We start from the raw sequence: 15594 nt of genomic DNA on the forward strand, positions 1-15594 counted from the left end.
CCTAACATTACCGTCCACAAGAGAGCACAATTAAAACAAAAACAAGTGCCCAACTAGGAGCCTCACTACATGTACGCCTGCAAAGCTAACTCAGAATTCAACTCCAGTGATATACAGATACTGCGAAGATCATAATTTCTACGGGAGAAATTCAAATAGATTTCTAAGTTTTACAGCTCAGCGTGGTCAATTAGCACAGAAGTCATTGTCTGCACATCAATTTAAACATGTTTCCCCCTCATTCTGGGTACATCTCCATGTGCAAATGTAGTCTTGCAGACTCGATTGGAATAGCAACTCCCCTCACTGGCCACACCTGAATTAAAATAAAAAAAAAATGTAATTGGGTTTTCTTTGCGCAATGCAAACACAAGACAGTAGTACATCCTTAGTATCTTGCATTTACCAATTATTATACAGGACAATCTTCAGTCGAATGACTCTGGACGGTGTTTTGTCCCGTCAGTTCCTCCATCGGGTATGACCTTCCCTCGCATCCGTTCCCGTCCATTTCTAGGTGTCATCATCCAGTGAGCATGTTCATCCCCTAGTCTCAAATCATGATATCCTGCACATGCGGTTTTTTTGTGCCCCTGCTCCACCCGACTGTGAACCGTATCTCCTCTAATCAGCAGTCGCTCACGGTGGGTGCATTAACAAATACGCTTTCAAGGGGTCCCATATATCCTTAGTTCTAGAGGTAGGAGCCCTGCATAAGTCATGGTTTACCCCTGCCATAGTACTGGGTCTTGTAAGCAGACCTTGAATGTAAGTGCTCTGCCCCTTCCCCATCAACAGGCAACGCTTGTTTCAGCTAATAAGAGTCTCAGTGCTATGAATTTCTTTTATGTCGCCTCAATTCCCACAGTGTAGCCTAGCAGTGCTGTGACCGCCAACGCCGGAATAGAGCGCCTATCATTTCTCATAACAACCTTAGAGCCTCCTGCCAGTATGCCTTTACAGAATCACAATCACAGGCCAAGTGTAAGAAATCGGCACCCGTTTGTCTGCATCTATCACATTTGCTATCTTCCTGCATGTGGAATCTATGCAGTCTAGCTGGTGTATTTTATATGCAGTGAAGATATGTATAGTGTATAATGCGCAGACGGCTATCAGCCAATATTTTCCCTGTCGGGTCACAGCAAATTATCTCCATTGATGATCTGTGAGAGAGTCGCCCAGGTCTGTCTCCCATCTTTATCGTGAGTCAGTGGGAACCTCTGTCAAGGAGGTCTGTGTCAGGTGATGTAGCAGAGATACCCATTGTGCTGGTGGGAGTGCTCTGCAATATGGCGTGCAGCGGGGCAAGTGTGGGCGGTTCCTGGGGTAATGTGGGCGTGATATGTTTTACACTGTGACGAAGCTTCAGATATAGGAAGAGTTCCAGTGTTATGGGTTCGTTTCCATGGAAGAATTGCGCTCTGCTTCTGAAAATTCAATTGGCATAAAGGTCTCCCCAGGTGTGTACTTTAACCCTCTGCAACATCCTAGCTCGTGTCACCTTTAGGTCTGGATATTGTGAGAGAAATAGTCTAGGTGAGTAGAGTATGGGCGCCTCTATTCTACGAGCTATTCCTCTCCAGGCCGCAGTCCACTGTAGTGGGAGCAGGGTCCCTATCTTAGGGCTTATGTGCTATAAAGCCCGTTAATGGGATGGGATCCATGTATCCCTGCTCAATAGCTAAATAAAGGGATCTGAAACGCGTAGACCTCTGTTCAAGGCCAATCTAGCAGCCACGAGTATAAACTGAGTCCATACTATCTCTAAAAAAAACTACTATTAACATTGATGTTGATGGTCTTTATATCTGTATGTTAATTATCTATGTTAGTTTAAAATGTGTAAATATCATGAGTTGGGTGAATGGGTAGGAGTGAATGATTGATTGTTTGTTCTGTATTTGGTCATTGTTGTCGAAATGTTTCAAAATACACAAAAATAAATATGTGTTGTAAAAATATTTTGAACATCACTATGAGATGTGGTTTTAGGTTTGTGGTACAATTTGTGTAAAATGTTGATATGATTTTGAGTTATGATTAAATCTGACAGAAAAAGTAGTCACCAGTGTTAGTGTTTCAGTCATTACACTCTGTGAGAAGCTGTTCGGATTAAAGTGCAGTATTGGCGGACTTTTTGTTTTTTGATACTATTAGGCTAGACCTTGCTGCCAATCTAGCCAAGACCCGAGATTGTTGTTTCCAATAGCTAGATGCGGCATGGAGGGGGGAGGGTGGAACCAATATATTGCATAGTGTGCCTGTGCGCACAAATAATACAGTTTCATGTCAGGGGCTTCAAAACCTCCTTGTGAGAAGGGCAGTATCAGGGTCTCCCATTTAAGTCTGGGTTGTTTCACTCTCCATGTCAATCTAATCAGTTGTGTTTGAAGCGTTTTAAAGAAGTGCCGTCCCGGATTATATGGTATGCTGAGGAATAAGTATAATAACTTATGAAGTATCACCAATTTAATTAAAGAGATCCTTCCTGCCATCAAGAGGGGCATGGCAATCTATCTTGTTATCATGTCCGTCAGGGGAGTTAAGACCTTCCCATAGTTGGCCCGTAGTAGCTCCATTCCTGGAGACCATTATCCCCAAATATTTGGCCTCCTCCTGACACCAAACGATAGGGTAATCTAGGGTGTACTCCCAAGCCACCTCTGTTAGGGGGAGGATATCTACGTTTTGCCCTAGTTAATGTTGATTCCCGAGATCCCTCCTAACGCAGTGATCTCGAACAGTATGGGATTTAGACTGATACGTGGATCAGGCACATTGAGTGTTATATCGTCCTCAAATAGAGATACTAGAATATGTCTACTGGGGTATCGTATTGGGAGTCTCGATGGAGCTGGCGCAGCTTAGCTGCCATTAGTTCCACTGAGAGCGGACACCCATGTCTCGTTCCTTGGAACACTGTTAAGGGATCTGAGCATAACTCGTTTAACAGAACCTTCGCTTGCGGCTGTTTATACAACAACCTTACCCACGAGAGAAAGCCGGGCGGTATCCCCATGCACCTCAATACCCTCAAAAGTTACCCCCATTCCACTGAGTCAAATGCCTTGGTGGCCTCTAAGAAAGCCGCCACCACCTCTAACTCTGGGTCGACATCCTGCATCTGTGAAAATTAAGTTCTCAAGTTGTGCGAAGTAAATCTCCTGGGAATGAACCCTGCCGGATAGGGTAGCACTAGAGCATTCATCAAGAGGCTCAACCTGTTAACAAGCACCATATCTAAAATTTTAACATCACAATAATGAGACTATTAGTGTCTACATAGGTCTTATAGATGTAACTTAACTGCATCACCGCAGCTTTGATCTCATCCTCTTCAATTTCTGCGAAGAGAAACTTTCTTTGTACGTCCCCAAGCCATCCCAGCACTACCTCTTCTGAATACGTTTCTAGCTGGATGGTTTGTGTTACTTTAGGTGAGTAAAGATCGGTACAACAACTGGTAAAAGCATGTAAGATATTTTGGGTGTCTTTATGTATGGTATCCCTTACCTCCTGTATCTCCAATACATAGTTGGAGAAGCTGGGATGTCGAATTTGCTCTGCCAGTGCCTTCACGGGCCTCTCCTCCATATCTAAGGGCCCGAAAGAACTTCCTACACTTTACTACACGAAAAAGGGATTCCCTTTCTGTCACCTCTCCATATTCAGTCAGTTTATCCCTGATATTCCTTTTTGTTTCTCCAGACGGGGAATCTAAGAGTTCTAACTCGGATTCCAGGCGGGTAAGGGTGTTGCATATGTCCCTCAGCACATCTCCCCCTTCGCAATACATATGCCATGTATGGTGACCTTAAAGGCCTCCCATATTGAGGACATGCACGGGACTGACTGGCATTTCTAAAGGGAGCGTCAAGTAACGCCGTTGGGCGGAGTCGCCACGAGGCCCTAGGTATGCAGTCTACAGGTGGAACAAGCGTGAAACGCGCCGGGGAGTGGTCCGAAAAGGTGCGTGCCAAATGCTGGGCTTGTGCTACCCAGGGGCCTACCCCCTAGAGACAAACCAATAATCCAGCCAGGCCCATGATGAGTGTACTGTTGAATAACGAGTGCCTTCCTCTAACCGGGTATGGATATGCCTCCATGTGCCTATAAGATTGTGATCCTTGACTATGTTATTTAACTGCCACTGTGTAGCTGTATGGTGGTGAGGTTGAGGGTTGGATTTATAGGATCCAGCGTGGTATTGAAATCTCCCCCCCAAAGTGGAGCCTATATCAAGCACCTTACCTCAAAGGGTATTGAACGAGCATTTACAATGCAATGGTCTCGGCATTGTTAAAGTCAGAGTTATTGCCATTGCTCATGACATTATTTTTGTTTATGTTTTTGTTTTTAAAACATTTAAAGAAATGGCATTGTTATTTACAATGTCAATCCCATTCAGCTGACTAGATGCCAACGCGTCACCCTGTTCCGCACAATGATGTGTATGAAACCGGCCGTTGGTGCTGCTATATCTCAATATCCCAACATGCTTCCTGTTGTCAGATATCCTTGCCTGCTTCCCATTCCTCATCACTTTTGTCACCGAATATGGGGGGGCGGGGTCACTTGACAGACAGGACTAAGAGACATAGCCTCACCAGCAATTGTATGTAGGACCCTGCAACGCCATCCTTGAGCCAATGAAGACTGCTGGATGGAACCAGCGTGCTCAAATGCCGAGACGCGTTCATGAGGCAACGAGCCGGTGCTGTACAAGATATATGAATAAACAGGTCCGTTTTTTACCATAAATGACTGCAAAATGAGAGCCACTCTCTCCAGAAAAAGCAGGCCAAGGTGACCTTTTGGTAATGCCAGGGTGGTCCTGCATATTTTTGGGTATTTCACATTATGCTTGTTGCGTAAAATTCCCGAAAGTATGCCATTATGTCATGTTGCATAATTTCAAGTCTGTTCGGTTAAAAATCCTACTGTGAGATCGCGAGCGTAACATGAACGAACAAAACACGAGCTGCTGCTGTTTGCGCCACTTATGGATTTGGCACTATTTTCTGGGCGCGAAATGCATTCACAATGGACAAGAGGGCGCATTTAAAGCACTAAATGCGAGATTTCCATTTTGCATAATTTTTCTAAAATTTTGTGCGATTAAGCAGTCTAAATTGTGTGAATTTTGCACACCCCTTCCTGATCACACAAGTGCCCTCCGACACTGCTTCTTTCATATTATCCCCCTTTCGCCTGTCTCCTTTCATCTGTTGTCTCATATAATCGCACTGCCCTCAAGATGCCCCCTCCATCAGGCTTCTACAACTTGTTTACCCTCAGGTCACCCGATGCCTCTCCTTACCTCTGGTAAACCCCTCGCCCACGTTTCCTGGACCAGCCAACACTCGACCCCTGGCCTGCTTAATAATCGTTGACAAGCGGCCTTAAATCATGTGAAACCTTCGGCCACTGTAAGATTTGTAATCAAGGACAGTCTGCATTCTGGGACTTGTAGTTGAGCCTTTACTGTTACAACTTTGTGAGTAAATAGTCATGGTTGCAATACTGAACGACAGTGTGGCCTAACGCCAGAGATGCCTACGCTGCAGACTTTGGAATTGGGGAACCAGGATCGAGTCTCAGCGTCCGTGCAACATCCTGCGATTGCGGCCAAATCCCTTTTTCTCCCATGCCTACAAAAATGAATATGTGCGTAACTGGTGCTCGTGTAAAGCGCTCCAATACCTTTGTCTCAAGTTCACGCTATATAAAAACTGCAACAACAAAAAATATGCTGCAGGCTACAAAGTCATAACTATCTAATTCTGAAGGTGTAAGCAGCGCATGGGACCCCTCGAGAGCGATAGGAAGCAGGTGCCCCAGTCCCCTCCCCAGGTCGTTGTAACCCCCAACCATGTTTGTCACCTTCTCCCCCCGCCTGCAGGCCGCCGCCCCTCACCTGCTCTCCATCCCATACAAGATCCTCTTCACCTCCTGCAGCTCGCGCTCAGGAAGGTGCTTCTCCAGGGGCCGTTCCACCGACTCCAGCTCTGCAGCCATGGCGAGGCACTCAGGGGGCTCAGTAGCCCTACAGCCAAGAGTGTGAGTCGAGGGCAGGGGGCGGAGCCACAGGAGGGAAACGGAGAACCCCTGGGGGGTCACTCGGGGAGAGGCGGGCACGGGGAAGAGAGGGGTGACAACACAAGAGCTGAAGAGGGAGAGAGAGAGACGGGGACAAGGGTCAGAAAGCCTCGCGCTGAAAGTAAAAAAAAATGTCAACACTATTATCCGTATGCAGCGCATTTTTTCGCGCTGCAACTTTACCTGACGATTGCTGCACCCACCCTGCGGCTCCGATGCGAACTCCTGGCCAAAAGTATGTGGTGCTCCGCCCCGGGGTCTATGGCCTTTCCTGTGGCCCAGTGGAGTGCTGCTGAACTGGTGTGACGGCTCACGCGAGCCCGTGGTCTGACCCCGCCCACTGGGCCTCGCGCTGTGTCGCAGTAGACACTGGCGGCTGCTGTTCGAACTGCGGGAGCCGCACGATTGCCCCCATACTGTGCCTGCATTTGCCCCCATACTGTGCCTGCATTGCCCGGAAACTTATCAGTGGTGACCTGTGGCCCTGCTTGGGAACCGGACACTCCTCCGATCTGCTCCCCTGCAGCGGTAGCGGTGTGCTCTATTTACAGGCATTAGAAAAGAGGCTGGCAGGCTGCGGTGCACTTAGCTGAGCCCGGAGACGTGGTGGAGTAGCACGCTTGTCATCATACTGTGCCTGCATTGCCTGGAACGTATTTAGGGGTGACCTGTGGCCCAGTTTGAGGGCCAGACGCTCGCTCCCCCGGCCTGCTCCCCTGCGGCATTGAAATCGGTTAGACGGGCTGTGGTGAGTGACGCACCGGGACTGTGTTCTTGCTGCGCTGCTGAGGGTGGCCGACGTTGGGGGCTGCTGGGGCCCCCCGCGGCGGCTACCTACACAGCGGGATCTGCCTTTTGTGCCGCGGCGGAGGCTCGAAGAGTGACGGCGCTGAGCGGCTGTTTCTGGGACCCGGAAATGAAGGTGACAGACTGCGGTGCCCTGAGCTGAGCCTTGCTGCCTTTCTCCGAGGTGAAGCAGAAATGCCTCGGAGAAAGGCAGCTGCGTTTTCGGATTCGGGGGTGTTTAAACACGCCCAGCGAAAAGAAACGAAAAAAACGCCCCCGAATCCGAAAAGGACGGGGCCTGTTCGGAGTGACAAACCTCTTCTCCAATGGCTGGCCAGCATTCAAGAGGCCAACCAATGGAGAAGAGGAGAGAAGAGGGGCGGGTTCAAGCCCCTCTTCTCAAAGTCATTAAATCTCGCGAGCGAGACTTCGCAAGCGTAGCCCTCCCTAGCCGAGACCTAAAAAGGAGGGGTCATCCACTTTTGGGCCATAGCAGCACACTAACCTGAAGAGTACGTGGCTAGCCTCCCAAATAGTGCTGAATCGTCCCGGTGTTTCCTGCCACGACCCATAGCGACATACAGAGTGCCTTTGTAGGTGTTGCCTAGGCAGCGTGCATGCGCTGCCCTAGGAGGGCCTTTAGCCATCGGTCTTCACTTTTGAAACACTGCACTTGTGCTTGTGGCGGCATCCACCTTGCTGGAGCAAGCAGCGGCACGGTCACGTTAATTACAAACATATGGCCGCTGCTCGCTCCCGCAAGGTGGATGCCGCCACAAGCACAAGTGCAGTGCTTCAAAAGTGAAGACCGCCAATCGTGATGCTGCTTGCATGTGGCATCACTTGTTACGCATTGGGGACGGTGGATTGCCGCTGATGAGCACTTTCCACGGCTTCTTACACTGGTCCTCGTTATCCCCTTGAGGGCCATGAACGGCAAGCAGTGGAGCAGCATTATTGTATATGGGTGCCGGAGGCGTCCGCTATCAGCAACACACTTGTCAAAATGCTGTTATTCATACAAAGTATGTTTACCACTGCTGTGAGGTAGCTATGTTCAGTTGTGAAGCTGGTGCATGCCCTCTCAGCCCCTGTTTATTTCTCTGTTTGATTGTTCACGTTATGGACGGATCACAACCCATCGTCAACATAAAACAGCAGAAGGCTAACTGTGATTAAGGGGATGTTTTTCACTTCAGGGATCATTACAAACATCTGGTGCTTCACTGTATTTCATGCCACTCAGACCCCCTCTGTGAAAAACACCACTTTTTTCACAGTTAACCGTCTAAAATTCGATATATTTATGGAGCTGGTGGACTTCACTAACAATGCGCCAGGTCTTAGAGGGCACCTTTAGGGGACCCCAAGTCGCCTCCAGGAGAACGTTAACAAATCCATATTCTTCGCAGTAAAAAGCATTCCTGCGTGATTATTGAAATGAGATGACTAAGCAACGCGTGCAGCTGAAATAAAGCGCCCGGGAGCCACATGATTCAGAGCTGTCAAAATACTGTAAGGTATCTCCATTATTTCTGGAGAGTTGGAAAAAAAGTAATTCTTAATTAAATCGTTTATTTTGGTTTTATTAAGCTGCCGTGTGGCCCTTATCAACCTCTGCAAGTGGCAGTAGCATACTGCAGTATTTATCTTAATTAAGGCTGTTGGTGGAAATGGGTTCGAGTTCTTGAGAGGGAGTGGACTGCTGCGGCCATTATTACCCACCATTCTCAGCTCCGCGCAAGCTTCAGTCAGAAGTAGGCCTGCAAAAATGTACGCGAGAATAAAGCGAATATTGGAGATGTAGTAGCAGGGAACCTTCAATAGATATTACGTTGTGACATGATATAACATTGGTTGGTTACTACGTCAAACGACCACTCTAAAGTTACTAACTACAGGTCACAGACAGGTGTCAGCAGCAAACTATTAACTAACTGGCTGACCCAGTGATTTTTTCCTTCACCCCCCAAACACTTGCTTGAAAAAGAGACACGCCTGCAAAGCACTTTTCGACCCCCCCTTTGTCCTGTTTTTTTTTCTTTTAATTGTGTCACTTCGCCAGACTGTCATCTTCAAATAATTCGGTCACATTCTTGGCACGGTTTTTGTTTGTTTTTTGTTCTGTCGGCAAGCCAGAATCACTCATGTGTTTGTTGTGCTATCCATTGCTTTTAGCATACAAACATGCTGAAAAAGTAAATGTTTCGGTTCATAATGTTCGTTTTATTGGTCAAGGTTTGCCCAATTACAAAGCATTATTCTTCCAATTACAGCACAGAGTATAACCACTGTGGTACAACAACGCTCGAACTGTGTGCTGGTAATCCATGAACAACATTAATTACTTCACTGTGTAGAAAAAAATCCTTGTCTTGCACAAATCATTACAATGTTTAACAGTAATCTTTGTGCAATACCATTGGAATTTAGCAATGATGTTAATTGGAATACGAGTCCGTGTCCAAATCCGCTTTATTTTGGTTAGAAAAGTAGCCACAAAAGCACATAAAAGTCACATCACAAATATGCACACAACAATCCATTGCACTAGAATTAAAAAAAGCATCCGCAAATACACATTACTATTAAAACAAGCACTGGCATAGCCAATAGATCTCGCTTTTGTGACCTTATAAGTGTTTAGTTATGCAGCACAATATCCTTGGTGCAACAACATCAACTGTTGCATAGCTAAACACTTAAAGGGCCCAAAGGTGAGACCTATTGGCTATGCCAATGCTTGTTTTATAAGTATCGCTGTACCCCTGGCATACGTGGAGTAAGTGGAAAGGCATCTATGTTCAGCCCAGCGAGATACAAACCTCATTCCCGCTCCAAAATGTGTCTCTTGTAGCATGGCAATGTGGGTGTCATGCCTCTCTAAGTAAGCTAGGATTTGTCTGCCTTTTTGTGGGTTCCCCCGCCCTCTGATGTTCCATGTTATAAGGTGAAAGCCCTTTACTCCCTGCTGACTTGCCATAAGTAGGGTATATGACTTGCTCCATAGTCTGGTAGTGGGTGCTCCCCCAGGGGCCACAGCAGAGCTGCTTTGTGCGTGTCTCCATCCAATACCTCATACTGTACAAGTTTAAAGACACACCGTCCCCTCCTCCCCTCTGCCTCGCTAACATCCCCAACTGGCAGTGCTTATTCCGTCCCCATGCCACAGGGCACCGCCTGTTGCAGAATAGGTGATAGGATACTTATGTCACATTTGCTCCAAATACCAGCATTGCATAGTCTATTTGGGCCGGTCTCAGCTTTTTTTTTGACGGGCAAGAACTTTTTCCTGGCCTCTTGCACCTCCATCGTAAAGTCCAGGTTGACAGCGATGTTGCTCCCCTCGAAGCGGAGTTGTTGCTTCTCCCAGGATAGTCGAAGGGCCACATCCCGGTAGTTCTAAATGCATGTAACAATCAGCCTCAGGGAGGCACCTGGAGGTGGGGGTACGGGGGGAGGGGGAGCCAGGGCCCCAGTGTGCGGTGCACCCTTTCGACCACCAACTGTGCGGAGAAAGCTGCAGCACCAAACAGGGTTGTCAGTATTCGCTCCACATAATCCGCCATCCTGCCTGTGTTAGTGCTATCGGGCACTCCCATAATTCGCACATTATTGCGCAGAGAGAGTGCCTCAAATCCTCAGTCTTGGCTGCAATGACGTTTTGGAGGCGCTCCATTAGCGATAGTTGCTCCTTCCTCCCATCAGATGTGTCCTCCAGTTCCGAGATCGATCTGTATCCTGCGATCATATTTTTCAAGCTTTTGGGCAAGGAAATCAACACATGTACATACAGAATCCATCTTGGTTTGGATTGACGTCAGGCTCTGGCTCCAGCTCTGCTTCATCGTCAGCAGAAGGGTCATCATATCCCCTCTGCGTGGTTCGGTGCAACCGGTGGTAACTCCGCAAGTTCCCACCCTGTCCCTGAACTGGGATCTTGCCATTTTGCGGGACTCGACGGATAGTGGTCTGTTCTGTCTATCCCCCCACCAACTCGGGCAGTAGTTACCTCCGTCCTCTCTCCCTCCGAGTCGTAGACCACGGCTCTTCCGCTCCGAGCAACAGCAATGCAGCAGAGGCGACCTCACAGAGAGCGAGGGCTGGATATAGGGCTGTCTTCACGCTCCCCGCCAATGCATCTGTGGCGCACCTCGCTCCTCAAGGCAACCCTCTTGTCTGTTTCAGTCTTCTATCCATGAAGCAGGTATCTGCATTAGTTGCCGGCTGATCTTGTCATTTTTCTCCACTCGAGTCCTAGGTCAAGTCCCCGCTAGCCCTTCTTTTTTCACATTAGTGACTTTAGGAAGCTGCTCCACGTTATAGTCTCCTCTCCGCCTAGGGAGTGCTTCCCGCCATGTCGGTGCCTGTGCTGTCCCCTTGCGCACCTTAATTCTGCTTGTGTGGGAGGAGGAGAGGCAACCAGCCTGCCTTCCAAGCCTGTCCACCCCTTGCCAATGTTCCTGCCAGTCGGGGATTTCCAATGTCTTCTCTTGCAGCGTAGTTCCCGACTTCTTTATTCAGTGACTGCCGCTTCCTCTCCTCTAGGTGCAGCGGTATAGCACAGTCGCTGAACGGTGCGATTCTCTTTATAGGGGTTTACTCCCCAGGGTGCAGCGCATAGCGTACAGGCCGCTCACCGCCGCTATCGGGTCGCGGGAGCTCTCAGTTCGTCCCCAGGATGTCCCGCTCCGTCAGGCCTCCTCTCCCCCGGCGCTCTTCCTAACGTGCTGGACCGCTCCGCTGTACACTGTCGGTCCGCTCCCGCGCCTCTCACCTCCTGAACTCTGGTGACCACCTGCAGCCGCTGCTCCCTTCCGATTCGGCCGTGGAGAGATCCACTCTACGGTTGTAGCACAGCGCCTCACCGGCAGCCTCCCCCCACTGGGGCCTTGCTCAGATTCTGCCCGCACCCAGTTGTGCTCCCGTCTTGTAGATCTCGTGTCCCTCACGTCCAAGGCTCCGGTAGCAGTCCGCAGTCTTTGTTGCTCGCGCTGTGACGGTCCGTCCCCCGGAGTCTGCCCCTCTGGCTAGGCCGCACTCGTGCCGCAAGGCCACCTCCGAGGCCCTCTCTATCTTTCTTACTGAGGGGGGGCCCAGTCACGCTCTGACACCGCCCCAACTTAATCCATGTGTGATGCAGAGGTAGTGGTTCTAACTAAACCGGAACGATATCCTATCATGTAATTGTCACACAGACCAACAGTACTGTAAAATGCAGAGATTAAATTTGAAATGAATGTAGTGGCCAACACACTGGCTCTAGTTCTGTGGATCTGCTACATTAAAACCAATCAAGTTACATACGTGAAACGCACCTGACAAAATAGGAACAATGTTTCACTTTGCCTAAAATTCTAATTGAAAAAAAGAAAATCTGTGGCCCTACTGGAATTAGATGCCAAAAATGCTTTTGACAGGGTGAGCTGGCCTTTTTTTTTTTTTTTAATACATGATGGACTGATTAGGGCTCTGCAAAAGTTTGATTTAAATAGTTATGGCCTCATAAATACGCCCAAAAAGCAGGAATGTGATTTCAGAAAGATTTAGTATTAAAAGGGGAATGAGGTAGGGTGTTTTGTCTATTGTTCACAGGGACAATCGAACCACTGACATTGGCAATATGACAATCTTCGCACATATGAGGGTTGGAGTTTAGTGAGGTGGAACACAAGATTTCGTTTTTTTACAGATAACGTTCTGATATATTTAGCTGACCTGGTGATGGCCATAAGTTAAAGACTCTAGAAAGAAACACCTTTTAGGATTAAGGAACATTTGGAGAAACAGATGGGTGTTCATGTACCAGCATGCATCTCAAATCTTTGTTATGGCCAATAGAAACATAAAAAAGTTGATCAAAACAATGATACAGAACCTGCACAAGTGGCATGACCAACACAACTCATGGCTAGGGAGAGTAGCTGTACTAAACATGGTGATGGTATTTAACCTTACTTACCTTTACCAGCCGCTGGTAATTAGGATAGAAAGAAGGAGCTTTCAGACACAGCATTAACATCTGAAAACCGGGTAGGTTACGGGTAAGTGTGGCTTGGGCGCTTGGCGGACTAGTTGTGTCAGCCTGAGCTCCCAGTGGAGCTTCATAAATCCGACATTATCCTGACCTTCCCCGTAATCTGGAATACCCTGGACACAGTGCTTTAAATGGGCCGGTACTCACCGGTACTGAGTACCGGCACTTCTGAATTTTCTGGCCCTCAGTACCGGCACTTCTCATTCGCCAGGGAGAGTACCGGTACCCTAGTAGATGGCACTGCAGGCTCCGGTATTTATCTCCTCTAGCACAGGGCAGATGCCGCTCTGCTTCTCAGGAGCTTGTAAGAGCGCCAAGCCTCATGCTGAGTCCCTGCTGGAAATTCCAGCAGCGCCCATGTGAATGGTCTGAGCCTGCAGGGGGCAGAGGGCTTACCATGCGTCACGCTGTGACTAACAGTTCAGGGTCTAGACAGACCCTTCACTGTCGATCATGTGCCCGAGGACTATTCTGCTGAAAGTGCTTTAGCCTCATCCCGCCCCTCTCCATCAGGTGTGTAAATGGGTTGGGAGGGGCAGTCAGTCAGGATATTGATTGCACTGGCCATTCTAAAGCAGTGACAGCCCAACAAAATCCTCTGCCTTCGCCAAAGCCGGTTTTCTTTTCATCTTTTTGTTCAGGACAGGAGCTGCTTCTCTTTGTGGACGGAAGGAGTAGGGATGAATGTAAAGACGTGAGGTGGTTGAGTTTTGAAATCATGAATCGTCTCAGAAATTGTATTTTAACACACATTTCTGTAAAGTCAAATCTGGTGCATTTCTTAACTTTAATTTTCCAGACGGCAAATTTAGGGGATGAGTGCAGCATGGAGGGGTGAACAGGAGACAAGTACGAAAAACCAGGGAGAAAATGTAAGATTTGTGGAGAGTAAGCAAAAGAGGAGCAGATCTAGTGAGAAGTTTATAGGCTGGGTGAAGATTAGAGGCAAGTGGAGATAAAAGGGAGAGAATCAGGACACTCAGTAGATTTTAGAGGGAATGTGGAGAGATCGAGCGTGTGCGTGTGTGTGCACGCTTGAAAGCATATAGTATTGTGCCACATACCAGCATGGCATTAAGAAGCAGCAAATATTACAGAACGATAAACTGTTAACATATCATCCTTTTTGGGTTTCATTTTGTGTAATGAGTTAACCTGTTTTGGTTACATAAACACAATTTCTCATGTGTTTTTCATAGTTGCTGCAACTGATATAGAAGTCATTATGTATCGTCATATGTTGCCCTAAGCCCCGCCCCTAGCCCCGCCCACTCACCACGCCTCTAGCTCATATTAATGAGTACCTGCACTTATTTTTTCCCATTTAAAGCACTGCCTGGACAAGCAGCGGAGCAGTGTGGGACCCCGCTGGGCGTGGCCATGAAAGTTGCAGAGGTACTGTGGGGCGCTGGGTGCCATCTTAAGGCAGGCCCGGGTGAGCCAGCGGTCCCGATAACACGAATACAGACATGAAGGCGTCCCGGACATCAGTATGGACGAGGGCCGGTGCAGTCGAAGAGTATCACCGGGAGGCTGGTGGCAGGACCAGGGGACCGGAGAGCGCGGCACCGAGCGTGACTCGTAGGCACAGCTTGCGGTGTCATTCACGGTGCGGGCGGCTGTTGGTGCTACCCGAGGCTGCTGAGAAGTGGAGGTCCGGGCCAGTAATCGACCCGGAAGCAGAACAAAGGCGAAGCGTAGCTGGGAGAAGTACAGACGGAGTACGACACCCCCCCCCCCCTACAAATTGGAACTGGTCGGGCTTGTGCGAGCAGCGGAGGTGGTGAAAAGACTCAGAGAAAAGGTGAATGGGGGGGGATTAGGCGAGGCATCGAAGGAAACCTCGGCCCCCCCCCATACGGAAAGTTCTTCACGGGGCAGACAGAGCACCACTGAGGGGCAGGGAAGGGCCTGTGGCCCCGTAAATGTGAAGTTGCAGGGGAGCAAATTGAGGAGCTACTCAGCAACGCCCTACAGGAAGTGGACAGTGCACGGCCGGACTCCTACACAGCCCGGAAGGAAAGAGAGCCTGAATCTTTTTACCTCACATAGAAGTAGGTGCACGGGCAGGGAACCATGGTCTGGAAGTCTGACTGTTCAAGGCCATCACATTGTGATTTTCCCGGACTATACTCAACGTGTTCAAGAGCAAAGACGTACATTCCTAGTGGTGAAACAGAGACTGAGGGAGGCTGGCCTGAAGAACAGCATGTTATATCCTGCCAGCCTGCAGGTGGAGCACAAAGGGAAATCCAACTTCTTCATGTCAGCAGAGGCGGCGACGGCATGGATGGATGGATGAGACGGGCCTTGTGGACACAAGGCTGGGCCCCCAACGGAGCCCTGATAGATCATGGTGCTGGGGAGGACGAGCAAGGAACACAGCCCGAATGGTCCGAAACACACAAGGAGAGCATAAGGTCAGACCTGGAACAATAAGAGTACAAACAGATGGAACTTTGCAGCGGGAAGTGACCCAGGACTCGAAGGTTGGGTCACAAGATATGGTTCCAGATACCCCTCCTGTCAAGTGTGGATGCATCTTGAAAGGGGACACTGAACTCTACTGATGAGGTTTCAGATAAGTGTTTGTAATGTGGCTAATGTAACAGACCCGCGATATGGGGAGCTTGGGGATCTTAACTGGTTTGGCACCGGATTGTCCCCCC

At 48.7% G+C, this 15594-nt stretch overlaps 1 protein-coding gene across 2 annotated transcripts in view; it reads right to left on the reverse strand.

Annotated features, from left to right (window-relative positions):
• EMC10 (ER membrane protein complex subunit 10) overlaps positions 1-15594 on the reverse strand; it is a 106100-nt gene that overhangs the window by 46313 nt on the left and 44193 nt on the right. The gene's annotated exons all lie outside the window — the stretch shown is intronic.

Source organism: Triturus cristatus, chromosome 7 (genome assembly GCF_964204655.1).
Source record: "Triturus cristatus chromosome 7, aTriCri1.1, whole genome shotgun sequence".
In the NCBI taxonomy this organism is placed as follows: domain Eukaryota; kingdom Metazoa; phylum Chordata; class Amphibia; order Caudata; family Salamandridae; genus Triturus; species Triturus cristatus.